The 13,253-nt window shown below is 31.1% G+C and overlaps 1 long non-coding RNA gene across 1 annotated transcript in view; it reads right to left on the bottom strand.

The window, feature by feature from the left end:
* Positions 1-5,789: 5,789 nt before the first annotated feature.
* The window catches only part of LOC111083182, an 11,932-nt gene continuing 4,468 nt past the window's right edge, over positions 5,790-13,253 (bottom strand). Inside the window, exons 2-4 of the long non-coding RNA XR_002608849.1 lie at positions 12,810-13,061; positions 9,622-9,707; positions 5,790-8,635 (exon numbers count right to left, since the gene is read on the bottom strand). This is a non-coding gene — a long non-coding RNA (uncharacterized LOC111083182). The remainder of the gene's footprint in view (positions 8,636-9,621; positions 9,708-12,809; positions 13,062-13,253) is intronic.

Genomic DNA, 13,253 nt, shown 5'->3' with positions numbered 1-13,253 from the left:
GCAATCTGATATGAAATATACTGTTAACCTAAGTACCTACCATGCTAATCGAATCAACCTGATAATTCACCAGGCACTGCTTGACATGCTTGAAGTAAGAGTAACACTGCTGTCACTTGTGATAACTTTGTTGAATTTAGTTGATCTGAGGATAATAAGCAATTGAGATTTCAAAAGAGTCTGATAATTGAAATCCTCAAATTGCAACTAAATCAACAAAGTCCAACAACACATTTCTCCCAGGCTGTAGGCTGTTTCTTTTCTTTTATAAAAATTTTTAACAACTTAGCAAAACTGTAATGAAACCACCCAAAATCATTAAAAGTAATTATATGTGTAGTTAATATAAATGCTTAAATTATTATATTAACATCAGCTTCTAAAGATTTATTAAAAGCTGAAATTCAATTTACAGTAATTTACACATCTGTATAACCTTTTCTAAGATTAAAATCTTACAACATTTAAATATAAACATTGTTAAGCATTCAAACAATACACTAATGATTTCAATATTAAAGAATGAGGAATCAAAATACATCAAAAGGAGAAATAATTTTTATGCAAATTAAAAACTTGAAATGACTAATATCTTCCCTAAATCACCCTCTGCGTACCTTTTATGGCTTCTCAATTGAAGCTGACACCACAATGAGATACTATATTAATTTCAAATTGAACTTTACATAAGATCCTATAAAGAGCAAAAACGACAAATAAAACAGCCATAATAATAAGAAAAAACAGCTGAAGTAGACTTAAGTTGGTAAAATATTTTCCATCAGATTTAACAAACCTAAGTAGGATAAAGGAAATATGAAAAGAGGTACTTTAGATGCCTAGCTTAGACAGTCAAAAAAAAAACATAGGTAACAACAACTTATACAAACAAACAACATTAATGTCTCATCATCTTATCAAAACCAAATTTGTTTGCTATGTTAGAAGGGAAGTTTTACTCTTCTGAAATGAAGTAAGGTACCTAATTAAACTACATGTCAAAGGATTTGGTCGTAAATCAATATGATACAGAATTTCATTTATAATTTTCTCTCTTATATTCACATTTTTCATATAAGTTTTAATAAGCTTTATTCAGTTCACAGAACACACTTTTGTAATTTTTCTGGTATATAAATTTTCCAGTCAAAGCTTTTGACAGGAATGACCAATGAAACTGCAATAAATATTTTTTATTAGTTTCTTGTCTTTTCTGAGCTAGTGATACATTTATTAAAAACAATCAAATATTAACATACAAATTTCCCAAATTCTGAGTTCCATAAATCAATGGTAAGTATATTGTATTTACTTCTTCGGTATGATTATTAAAAAAAAAAAAAAGTTAAAAGAGTAGGAATGAAGCTCATTCCTTCCCAAACTAGATTTTTCCTTGTATAGGATGTTAAATTAAGATTATTTATCTGAATTATACAAAAAGATGTAATTAAGGTCAGACTGGGTATTTACATCATAGCCTTCGATATATTTTGTGGTTGTCTATTGTGTTGAAGTGGTAGGTAACTTAAGAGAATTACAGTTACTCTTATTAATGATCAAATTTGTTTTTGTGACATCATGCATGCATATCTGTATTTATGCTGAACCTCCCAACATACAGTAGCATAGTCAGGAGGGGAGAAGAGGGAGTGTTCACTATCCCTGAGCCCATCCTCCTAATAATTGTATATTAGCATTTTTGTATTATTCATTTAACTATATATCATTTCTTCAATTCTTCTTCTTCAGATAAGAGATGGAGAAAAGCAAACCCAGGAAGAAAGTACCCGGGTGGGACAGAAAGAAGTTGCTAATTGAGAAGAAGAATCGTCAAAATATCAGAGATTGGACGCCTACTTTTCAGTCAGTATGCCACGATGTCTGCTGCACCAGAGGTGGAACCCTCTGAAGACTTGCTACATATATATCTTCAGGAGCTGTTGATGGCACCCTGGCCAATGCGGCTGCACCGGTGGTGGAAGTGGAACCCTCCGAAGACTTGGTAACTTCAGTAGACTCTGATCAGCCAGAGGCCCAAGATGACACAGTAAGACTTTGTGCAGTCATTGACAGACAGACTGAATATCTAACAGATCCACACCTATTTTATGACAAACCTGTAACACCTAATCTAGTACATGCTCTACTTGAGTTAGGCCCTTATCAGCCAGGTCTTAAATATAATTTTCATAATTTTCCAAAAGATGAAGGTGGACGTCATTTCAGTCCCACTTGGTACAAACAAAAACAAGTGAAAAGTGGTCATGAAATCGATTGGCACCTGCTATTTACTCACTTAGAGTGAACACAATGCTTTGTTTTGCTTGCTGGCTTTTTGCAAATTGGTTGGATGCACATTTCTCAAAGGATTGGAGTGATCCAAGAACTAGTTGCAAGATTTTTGTTAAAGGTCTGCACCAAATTGAAAAACATGAAAAAAGTGAAAGTTACAAAAAAGCAGAGAAAGAACTTTTCCTTTCCAAACTCCGTTTTTTTCAACGATAGAACTGTCATGTCTGGTCTTGTAAAGGAGGAAAGGAAAGAGATGGAAATAAATAGGATGATTCTAAAATGTATTATAGATGCAGTTCTCTCTTTGGGAAAACGGGGTTTGATGTTCCGCAGTCATCACGAGTATCGAGGTTTAGGTTCCCGAAATACAAATGAAGGGAATTTTTTAGAACTTATTAAGCTGTTGGCTAAAAATGATACATTACTGGAGCAACATTTATTATTGAGTGATCGAAATGCAACATATCTATGCTCTGTAGTACAAAATGATCTGATACAGTCCTTATCAACCCAGCTTCCATCAAAGTGTACTTTGCAGTCATTGTTGACTCAACTATTGATATAAGCAGAATTGATCAATTTTCTTGATCTTTGCAATATGTAACAGTAAATGGTGGTGCAGTGGAATGACATATATAATTCAGTGAATTACCTAGAGGAAGTGCTGAAGATGTTTTCAACGTTCTTCTTTCAGCAATTGAAAAGTTGGGGCTGTCAATATCTATGTGTTATGGTCAGTCTTATGATGGAGCAAGCATCATGTCAGGTGAAATATCAGGTCTCCAAAAAAGGATTAGGGAATTTGCTCCAAATGCACTTTTTTATGCACTTCTGTGCACATAATTTAAATTTAATTCTAATTGATGCAGTAAGCTCCAATATTCACACTCAGTTGTTTTTTGGAACTCTACAAGGTCTCTCTCTACACCTTTTTTTTTACTGGCAGTTTACCCCATCTTTTAATACTAAAAAAGGAACAACATAATCATATCAAATCTTTCGCACTGACCCTAAAGAAATTTTGTGCTACCAAACAGGTGTCCAGAAAGTCAGCAGTAGAGGCAGTCTTGCAGAATTTACCTGTGCTAGTAGTTGCCTTGCAAAGAATTGTGGATGGTGAGATAAAAAACTGTACTCCTAACCAGCTTGCTGAGGCAAAGGGTATTTTGGTAATACTCAATACTTACAAATTCTTAGTTCTTATTTTCTGGAGTAAAGTGCTAGAGAAGGCTTTTAATTTATCCACATATTTACAGAAAAGTAGTCTAGATCTGAAAGCGGCTTCTCATTTGATTCAGCTTTTTGAAAATGAAATGAAAAACATGATAAATGACTGGATTCAAACAGATTGAGACTGAAGCAACTGAGTTGGTTCGAAAATGTGATATTTCTATGGAATACAAGCAGCAGAGAGTACATAAAAGAAAAAGATTTGATGAGGAAATTGCAGAGGATGAAGGAATATTTGATGGCTGGAATAAATTCATAGTTGAATCCTACTTAGTGTCCCTAGATTCTGTTACAAATAGCACAAGTAAAAGATTCAAGCATTTTACAAATGTGGCTTTCAAATTTAGTGGTTTAGATCCAAAGCATTTTGGCAACATGGATAATGTGAACAAATTACAATTTTTGGCAGACATGTACTCAGATGTCATCGACAGTCAAACTGAAATCTTGCAAGAGTTTCTTCCATTCAAAGACATGTACAAAAAGATAACGAGCTGTAAGGCAAATTCAAGTGTCGAGGATCTGACCATCAACAGTGTACTAAAATTCATGATCGCTAATCACGTGTTCCATTTATCCTAACCTGTCGCTATTGTATCACATTTTTCTGACCTTGCCGATAAGTAGCACAGTTGCAGAACGATTCTTTAACCGACTCAAACTCATAAATTCCTACCTGCGTTCTACAATGTGTGAGGACAAATTTTTCGGATTAGCTTTGCTTTCCATTGAAAGACAGTTGGCTACTTAACTTTCTGAAGTGGATTATAATAAAGTAATAGATTACTATACCAGAATGAAGGCTGGTGTAGTTGCTTCATACATTATACATATAGTTTTTTATTGTTTTGATTTTAATTTTTTAAATACAAAATAACATCATAAGTACTTATTGTAAAACTGTATTTTTCTTGACTGACTGGGTGGTGGGATAAGCATGTAAATTGAATTTAAAATTATTTTATTTGGTATGTGGGGTGGTGCCTTTTTTTTTAGTGCTTGCTCCTTCAGACTTAAAACCTGGCTTACGCCACTGCCAACATATCTAAGTTTATAATCTTGCATGATTCTCATCCTTTTGAAATAAACTACTTCACACAATCTGATAAGAAGTTTTTCAAATGGTCTAAGGGTGAAAAATACAAGTGTTGCATGGCATAGTTTCATGCTTAATTAGGTGATTCTAATTAACATCATGCAAGTACACCCTTTTTTTAAAATTAACTCTAAGAACAAGTTTTCTTCTGACTTTATGCTTGTGTAAATTTTTTTCAAGATAAAGAAAATACAAAACAATATTATCAGTTCCTACTGTGAAATCTCGTGGAAATTTAAAACAATCAAATACAAGAGTTACACTTCATTTAATAAACATTCAAAAATGTGTTGCAAGCTGCATTAACAAAGCTTTCTATATTTATATACATTTTTGAATAATTTCCAGTGAGTCAATTTTCATATGTATTGTAATTTGTAATTTTGAAAAATCTTTATATACTTAGTGGATTTTATTCTTTATTTTTATTTGTTTAAAATTCTGAACTGATACACACTACAAGAATATAAGTTCCAAATTATTTTACAACATAAGGTGAACATGCTAAATTTATCCCATTTTGATTTGAAATAGTAGGTAATACTTCCTATGCATAAAATGTTCAAAATGTATGTGAAAAAAGTATTTACATTTTAGCCACTATGGCTATTAGAATTCCATTAGATCTGCAGAACTTTATTACAGTATATCTGGGATATCATGAATCTGCCAAGAGTTTCAACACACTTAGGAATAAATGTTAATAAATTTCTTAATTTCCCAAATGTTAACCCCACTGTTAACTTCCACAATGATCTCATTCCCATTTAAATAAGTAAGTTCTTGTAAAACTGGATATTCAATTTATAAGAAAAGATGTGTTCCAGTAACAAAAACCTACTTCTTATTAGAGGTAGGTTTATATTATTTTATAACATTTCAAAATAAAGCTGGCACTACTATACTGCCTGATAATTATACAATACTGCCTTTAAAGTAGGACAAATAACATAAATGAAATTAAGTGAAGAAAACTAAAAATTTCAACAACTGTATTTTAAATCGCATTTTTTAATAAACAGGTTATTTCTATAAAATCCTTTAAGCTGATAAATGAAACAATGCTTTGCAACTGAGAAGATGAAAAATTAAAAGAAAAGATTACAGAAATACATAAGCTTAAATAGGTTTAATTATAATAACTTACGGGTGAAAGGAAAGAAAAATGTAATAATAAGTCAACCATACTATATGTGCTTTATTAAGTGCAGAATGGGGCCTTTCATCCAATACAAGAGCTCATCATGCTGGCTGGGATATGACAGACACAGTAGTGACTGAGATGCTATTTATATCATCCATTTCTTGAACAACAGCTATTGTATACTGAGTGTTTTTCTGCCATAACTAACTCATTCATTCTTATCTTAGAAAATCACATGACTGTCGAAATCTTACATTTTAATATTCAAAATACAAACAGATTAATAATTCCTACACAATCTTCTTACATTTAACATTTTAATTATACAACATAGCTGATTTCTACAAAACAGAATAATCTCAACATGCAGCCTGAAACATTATTAAAGAAAAGAGGGGGAGGGTTAAAAGAAATACAGTCCACATTTTCAAAATGTCTAAATTAAATGATATGAATAATTTTAGCTATATTTATAATCACAAGTTATCTCCCAAACACATCTGTTTAACATTGTAATCACAAGTTATCTCCCAAACACACCTGTTTAACATTGTAATCACAAGTTATCTACCAAATACATCTGTTTAACATTGTAATAACAAGTTATCTCCTGAACACATCTGTTAAACATTGTAATCACAAGTTATCTCCTAACTACATCTGTTTAACATTGTAATCACAAGTTATCTCCCAAACACATCTGTTTAACATTGTAATCACAAGTTATCTCCCAAACACATCTGTTTAACATTGTAATCACAAGTTATCTCCCAAATACACCTGTTTAACATTGTAATCATAAGTTATCACCCAAACACATCTGTTTAACATTGTAATCACAAGTTATCTCCCAAACACATCTGTTTAACATTGTAATCACAAGTTATCTCCCAAAAACATTTGTTTAAAAATAAACAATTTTTAGCCTCACTAAAACTTTCACTGGATAACACCAAGTTGAACTTGATGTATTCAAGTACATAGTTTTTGAAGCCAAGTAGTATTTGCAAGTTCTTCTGCAGGTTTAAATGTTTTTGTAATAATCACAAACATAATTATGTAACAAATAATTAAAAACTCAGTTCAGTTACATGTAATGTTTAATCTACATACACTGGTAAAAAAACGTTTTACTTATTTTTCAAAGAAAAATCTCCCTGAGTACATTTTTATATGCAGGGTTTTATCCAAAGTAGTTCTACTGCTGAAATAAGAATATTCGTCAATTTAGTTGTGCCTTTCACCATAACAATTAAAACACTGTTGTAATCTTTCCATTACAAAACAATAAAATATACATTTTGTGCTAAGATTAATATCCAATTGAAATTATGACTACATTTGAAAATGATAAAGCAAACAGCACCATTAAGTTGTAGTTATATAAACAAATACAACAGACATCCGATTTTGTACCTCTGTGGCTGAGTAGGATTATCACTCTTATGGTCTCCTGCCAGAATTATGAACATTATAAAAAAATCATATTGGAAATATTATCCTACAAAAACTTCTAAGTCAGATGAGAATGACTCTTCTATATTCACAAAAAATGTTTTTCAAAAAATAAAGTAACCAATAAAATAAATGCTTTGTAAATCAAAGTTGTATATTCCAATTTGGGTTATCTCGAGTTAATATGCAAATTTAGGCAATAATTTTCAGTTTATGGGAAAAACAGTTCATTAACTGTTACAAGAATATTTTCAAAATCCCTGGATAAAACCCTGTGAGGACTCAATTGACCATAATAAACTATATCTGAATGTTTCCAGTCAAAAGAGTGTAGATTATACGATCAGTACATGTACATGAGCTTAAAAACAAACTGTATTCTAGGGGAACAAAGATGGTTTATATTCTAACCCAACATAAGAAACTGAAACCTACATACTATACAAATCAGTTAGTTCAGGTACTAAATGTGTATTGTAAGATTTCTGAAGAGTAAATTACTATTTAGTCTTTAATTATTAAAGTAATGGGGGCTTAATAAAATGTGCAAATTCTCAGACCTAACATTATCTGATCTTAATAAGTTTCAAGTGATGTACTCAATATTTTCAGAAAATGCAAATTTGAATTTGTGCTAATAAAAACGACCAACCTTATGGAATTCAACGTTTCATTATACAGACATTATTAAAGTAATGGGGGCTTAATAAAATGTGCAAATTCTCAGACCTAACATTATCTGATCTTAATAAGTTTCAAGTGATGTACTCAATATTTTCAGAAAATGGAAATATGAATTTGTGCTAATAAAAACGACCAACCTTATGTAATTCAACGTTTCATTATACAGACATTATTAAAGTAATGGGGGCTTAATAAAATGTGCAAATTCTCAGACCTAACATTATCTGATCTTAATAAGTTTCAATGATGTACTCAATATTTTCAGAAAAAGCAAATATGAATTTGTGCTAATAAAAACGACCAACTTTATGTAATTCAACGTTTCATTATACAGACAAAGATTAACCTCTTTTAACACCAATCTCAATAAATTTTGACAATATTGTTTCATTTTAAGAGTATCCCAAATTGAATACTGCTTCATCAATAATCAATCAACTTCCCCTCTGTTTTGCCACTGCAGCAAAACTCTGCCATAAAAATGCAAAAGAGAAAATTTTAATTTTTGAGTTTGCAAAACATTAAACAAGTCAATCCTTAAAAACAAAAAGGAAAAATATTATCTTCTTTCTTTTTGACATTTTATGATCCAGATTTGTGAAAGAAGTACAAGCTGCTGATGTACATTAGTATATTCAGATAAAATATTTACACAAAATACTAATATGACAACTCTTGGCAATCATCCACTGATCAACACAAATACTGTACATACCGATGTCATTTATAAAATCCTGAAAAAGACAAAAAAAAAAGAAATTATTCTGTGTCAATTAGCAATAATATCCTATACAAGCCACATACTGTGTTTATGTATTGCTTTTTAAGATGTATTCTGTGAAAGTCATTATATAATTTTTACTTAGTAGTAAAATTTTCTGAAATAAACTGATATACAGCCTTTTGCCTATTTCCGTGTAGGGCTTAATTTGAATCCCATTTAAAAGAATTTTGGTTAATTTAATCTCATTAAGACACTGTTGGAAGTTTGATACTTGTATGAAATAAATGTAGCTATTAGACTAATTGAAACTAAACATTTTAAAGTGAGGTGTAGTCCCTCTAGAACCTATTCTGCCCTAACATATTCTACAGAATAAGCATAAGATACAAGAGATCAATATAAATCTGATTGTATTTAGTTTGTAATTTTGATATTGACAATTTTTCTTTCAATAATATCTCTAACAGTAGTGTAGTTTTCCTATCCTTGACTGTTAAAAGCAAATATATTCTGTTGAGATTCACTATACTTTTATGCACATAACTGATTCAGTTATTTAATGGTGAAGCCCATGTAATATTCAGCTCTCCTTTATGTGGTCCCTTCTGCCAATTGCCTGAGAAATTCTACATGTTTACAAAGCTGATCAAACCATTTCACAACAGTAACAGTTGCTGTGATTAACTGACATTTTTGATCTAGGAAAGCTCTGCTTGATAATTTTTTTTCATACTGTACACAGAAAGATATTAGCATATAATTATACATCCCATACATATATTATGTATTTATTATTAAGTGAGCATATACCACAATATACTTATGGAAGTTGTATCATAATCAATTCATGTAATCAAAATTGTAAGTTTTTCTTCTTTTAAGACTATAAGTTACTCAACTTTTGAAAGTGGTTATATCTAGAAGAAACAAATTTTATTGAAAGTTCCAAAAGAGGAGAAAAAAAGAGCTCATAGCTGTAAATAACTTGACACTTACCTATTTTTATAAATACAATAACCAATGTTTAGTTACATTTGCCCATTATCATCTTTTCATTGTTTCCTCATCAGTTTCAGCTTTTGCTATAAGAAAAGAATACTGATATTAATGCACTGTTTCTCATTATTATAAGAACACAAAAGGCTACAACTGACTATACATAAAAAGAAGGAGTTATGAATCTAGTTAAAAACCTATCTGCTGTATTTGATATTACTATATTCCAGTTTATTTTACTTAGGAAGGTAAAAGAAGAAGTTTATTTGTATCAAATGTTACAACTTAACAATTTTTAAAAGTCTATACTAACTATATAGGTTTTATTCACATTTAATCCTTACTGATATCTGAAGGTTCTATAAGATGTTGTTCCATTCAGTACGTGTAGCAAAAAGCTTGTCTCTTTGTGTATCTCATTTTCTCAGACAACTTTGCTTGTAACCTAATTTATTTACACTTTTCTTTAAAAATACCAGATTCTGTGGTTAACACAAGCTAAAAAAATGTGGATGTAAATCAATAACTGACAAGTGTTTGATTGACTGATTATTTATCAATTTCATGCAAAGCTGATGATGGCTATCTCTGCTAGCCGCCCTTAATTTAGCAGTGACAGACTAGAGGGAAGGCAGCTAGTCAACAACATCTACTGCCAACTTTCGGACTACTCTTTTACCAATAAATAGTGGGGTTATTCATTACATTATAACACCCCCATGTCTGAAAGGGCAAGCCTGTTTTGTGACTGGGATTGAAACCTCATCACTAAACAGGCTGATAGTCGAGTGCCATAGCTATCAGGCAATAACTGACAAGTGAGCCATGACAGAACAGTCATGTTTTAAAATTACCTGATGCAAAATGAGTTAGATTAAATTTAGATCCCTGAAAAACAAACAATTTTTCTCATTACTCAAAAATATAATTACCATAAATACAAGTATGATAAATTCAAAGCAAATATACTCATATTATAGATGCAAACAGAAAAAATAAGTTTTTTTTTGTACTTGGAAGGAAGCAGAAAATATCAAAAAGCTCCAAGAAAAAATATTATTGTCTGTATGCAAACAGATTTATACTCTTCATTGTTTTACAGAAGGATACAAAGGATGTTTGAAGATAAGCATTTCAGTGGAGTTTTACCAATCTACTATCTTAATATGAAAGGCTATTTTAGCAAATGTTTCCACACACACTGAAGGAAAAGAACGATGGTAAAAAAATAAAGAGTTAATACTATTTTTACATACACCGATGTCAACAGTATGGCAAAAAAATAAGAATATAAAGCACTTGCACCATTTTAATATAAGCTGGAATGATAAACACATGAAAGTACAAACATTCAAACAATTTGCTCATTGATCGTTTGGTTTGTTTGTAGTTAAGCACAAAGGTACATAACATGTTATCTGTACTGTGTCCACCATGGGTATCGAAAACCAATTTCTAGACAAAGAATACAGTTAGGTCTCTAAAAAATGACTCAAAACCCCCCATAAATATTATATACACATCAACACTATAAGAGGCCTAACTGTATTTCTTTGGTTTGCTGACCCAAGCTGCACTGATAAGCCTTGAATAGACAAAACTGTAGTCCACCACATAGGGTACAGCCAAGCAAAAAATGCATTAGGCCTCTACATCACAGATTCTGTTTATTGTTCTAGCACTACACAAGTTTCATTTTGATTTTGAATTGCCATGTAAGTTGAATATCATAAGGACAGAATGTACAAAGCTGATTAACTTCAAAAGCTGTTTCTAATTTTATGAATTCACTAAAAATAACAAATCAGTACAAAAACCTAATATAAGCTTTTCATTTTTACCTGCTTGTCTTGTAACTCATTTGTGTATTAACCGTTTCTTCAAATTGAGCCAAAGCTTTTGCCATGGTATTCTTCTAATTAATGCAATTACGGCTGTATTTATTTTGGCCATAAATCTGTGTCCGAATTTTGAGAACTTAATTTTGAATTATCTCAAATAGGCACTCATGTAGTATCCATTATGTGGGCAAATCATTTTATGAGCATATAGCAGCTAGAAGTCAAGATGACCATAAACAAAAGGAACAAGACACGCTGTGATGAACAAAATCAGGCAATTCTTACAAAACTTTGCTGCCCCTGGTTAAAGTCATGCAACTAACTGCTCAAGCAAAGGAGTAATTGCTGCCTTTGCACACGGTGAATTCAAATGCCACATAAAAGTCACATACAAGCTCAATAACAGAGATCTAAGGATTTGAACCTTCTGTATTATTGCTATCTAAGCAGAAACATCTACAAAAAAATTATTTAAGGAACCATATAAAATCTATGCTACAAATTACAATGTTTCATACTTCTTAAAATTCAGATTTGTTTCCAACTCACACTACTGCGAGATTAAGACTAGCTCTGTGCTAGTAAATGTGCTTTTACACATGCAAGATTAATGTAATAAACTGAAAATTATCATGTCAAATATACAATGTAAACAAAAACTATATATAAATTGATGCACAATCATGATTACTAAACATCTTAAAAGATACAAATTTAAGTCTAATAGTATAAACTTGCTGTATTCTTTTACAATTAAAATTTAAAAATATTACACAGTAAAAAAAAAGCTTTAAATGAAACGAATTGCCAAAATGAGTTTTAGAAACCAACTTTATTATATTTTTAACCAGTAAAAGTGATGGAAAAAGCTTAAGTTAATCCATCAAATCAAATTATTTCATGGACTTTAAAAAGGTTAATTGTATTACACTCTTGGTTTCACTCAGAACCACTCTAAGCTACTTATACTGCCCACCACGAAAATTAATTGTTGAGCATTTCAATCATGCTAAGAGCCACTCAACAATAACATATGGTAAATCTACATTCTTATTCTTTAAGTTACGTCACATTCTGAAATGTGAATGATAGCATGAATAATTCCCAACAATTTAGTCTAGAATATCCTGGTTGTGAAAGAAAATTTGGCATCAACATTATTCATGCCTGTTTTCCCATCATTTCAAAAGTTAATGTTAACCTCTGCCTGTGTGCACAGCTTTTAAAACGCAGTGCAGGAAGCGGCCACTATAAATGGGAGACAGACAAATGCTCGGACAGACACCATGGTTCACAATATATATAAAATTGATATTTTCTCTAAACTACTTTTAAGAAAATAATTACCACTATGGACAGTCTGAATGTGCCACTTTAGAATGTTGTTATCAGTGTAGGCCTTTCCACAATCTACACATTTAAAAGTCCGAACTCGAAGTTTCATTTGGTATTCCAGGTTCTGAGTGTTACCTGTTTCTACAGGACTGTTGAGACTTTCACTAAAATGTTGTTTTTTGAGCTTGTGCTGCTGCAAGTGCCTCTGGAATGCAAATTTACTTGTCGTGCTATATAACTTGCCACATTCTTCACATTCGAGATCTATTGGAAAACCAAAAATAAGGAATTAGAAGTAGTATGAATACTTTATCATTTAGAATATTCACCAAGTCGGAAGAAAGACATTTTTCACTGCACTAAAATTGCTAAATAAGTTTAGATATACACAAATAAATCTTTAAATTGCTAAATAAGTTTAGATATAAATGAATAAATAATTAAATCTATCAAAAC

Source organism: Limulus polyphemus, unplaced genomic scaffold (genome assembly GCF_000517525.1).
Source record: "Limulus polyphemus unplaced genomic scaffold, Limulus_polyphemus-2.1.2 Scaffold8480, whole genome shotgun sequence".
Taxonomy (NCBI): Eukaryota; Metazoa; Arthropoda; class Merostomata; order Xiphosura; family Limulidae; genus Limulus; species Limulus polyphemus.
Note: the sequence above shows the minus strand (reverse complement) of the source record. Positions and strands in the feature narration are given on the sequence as shown.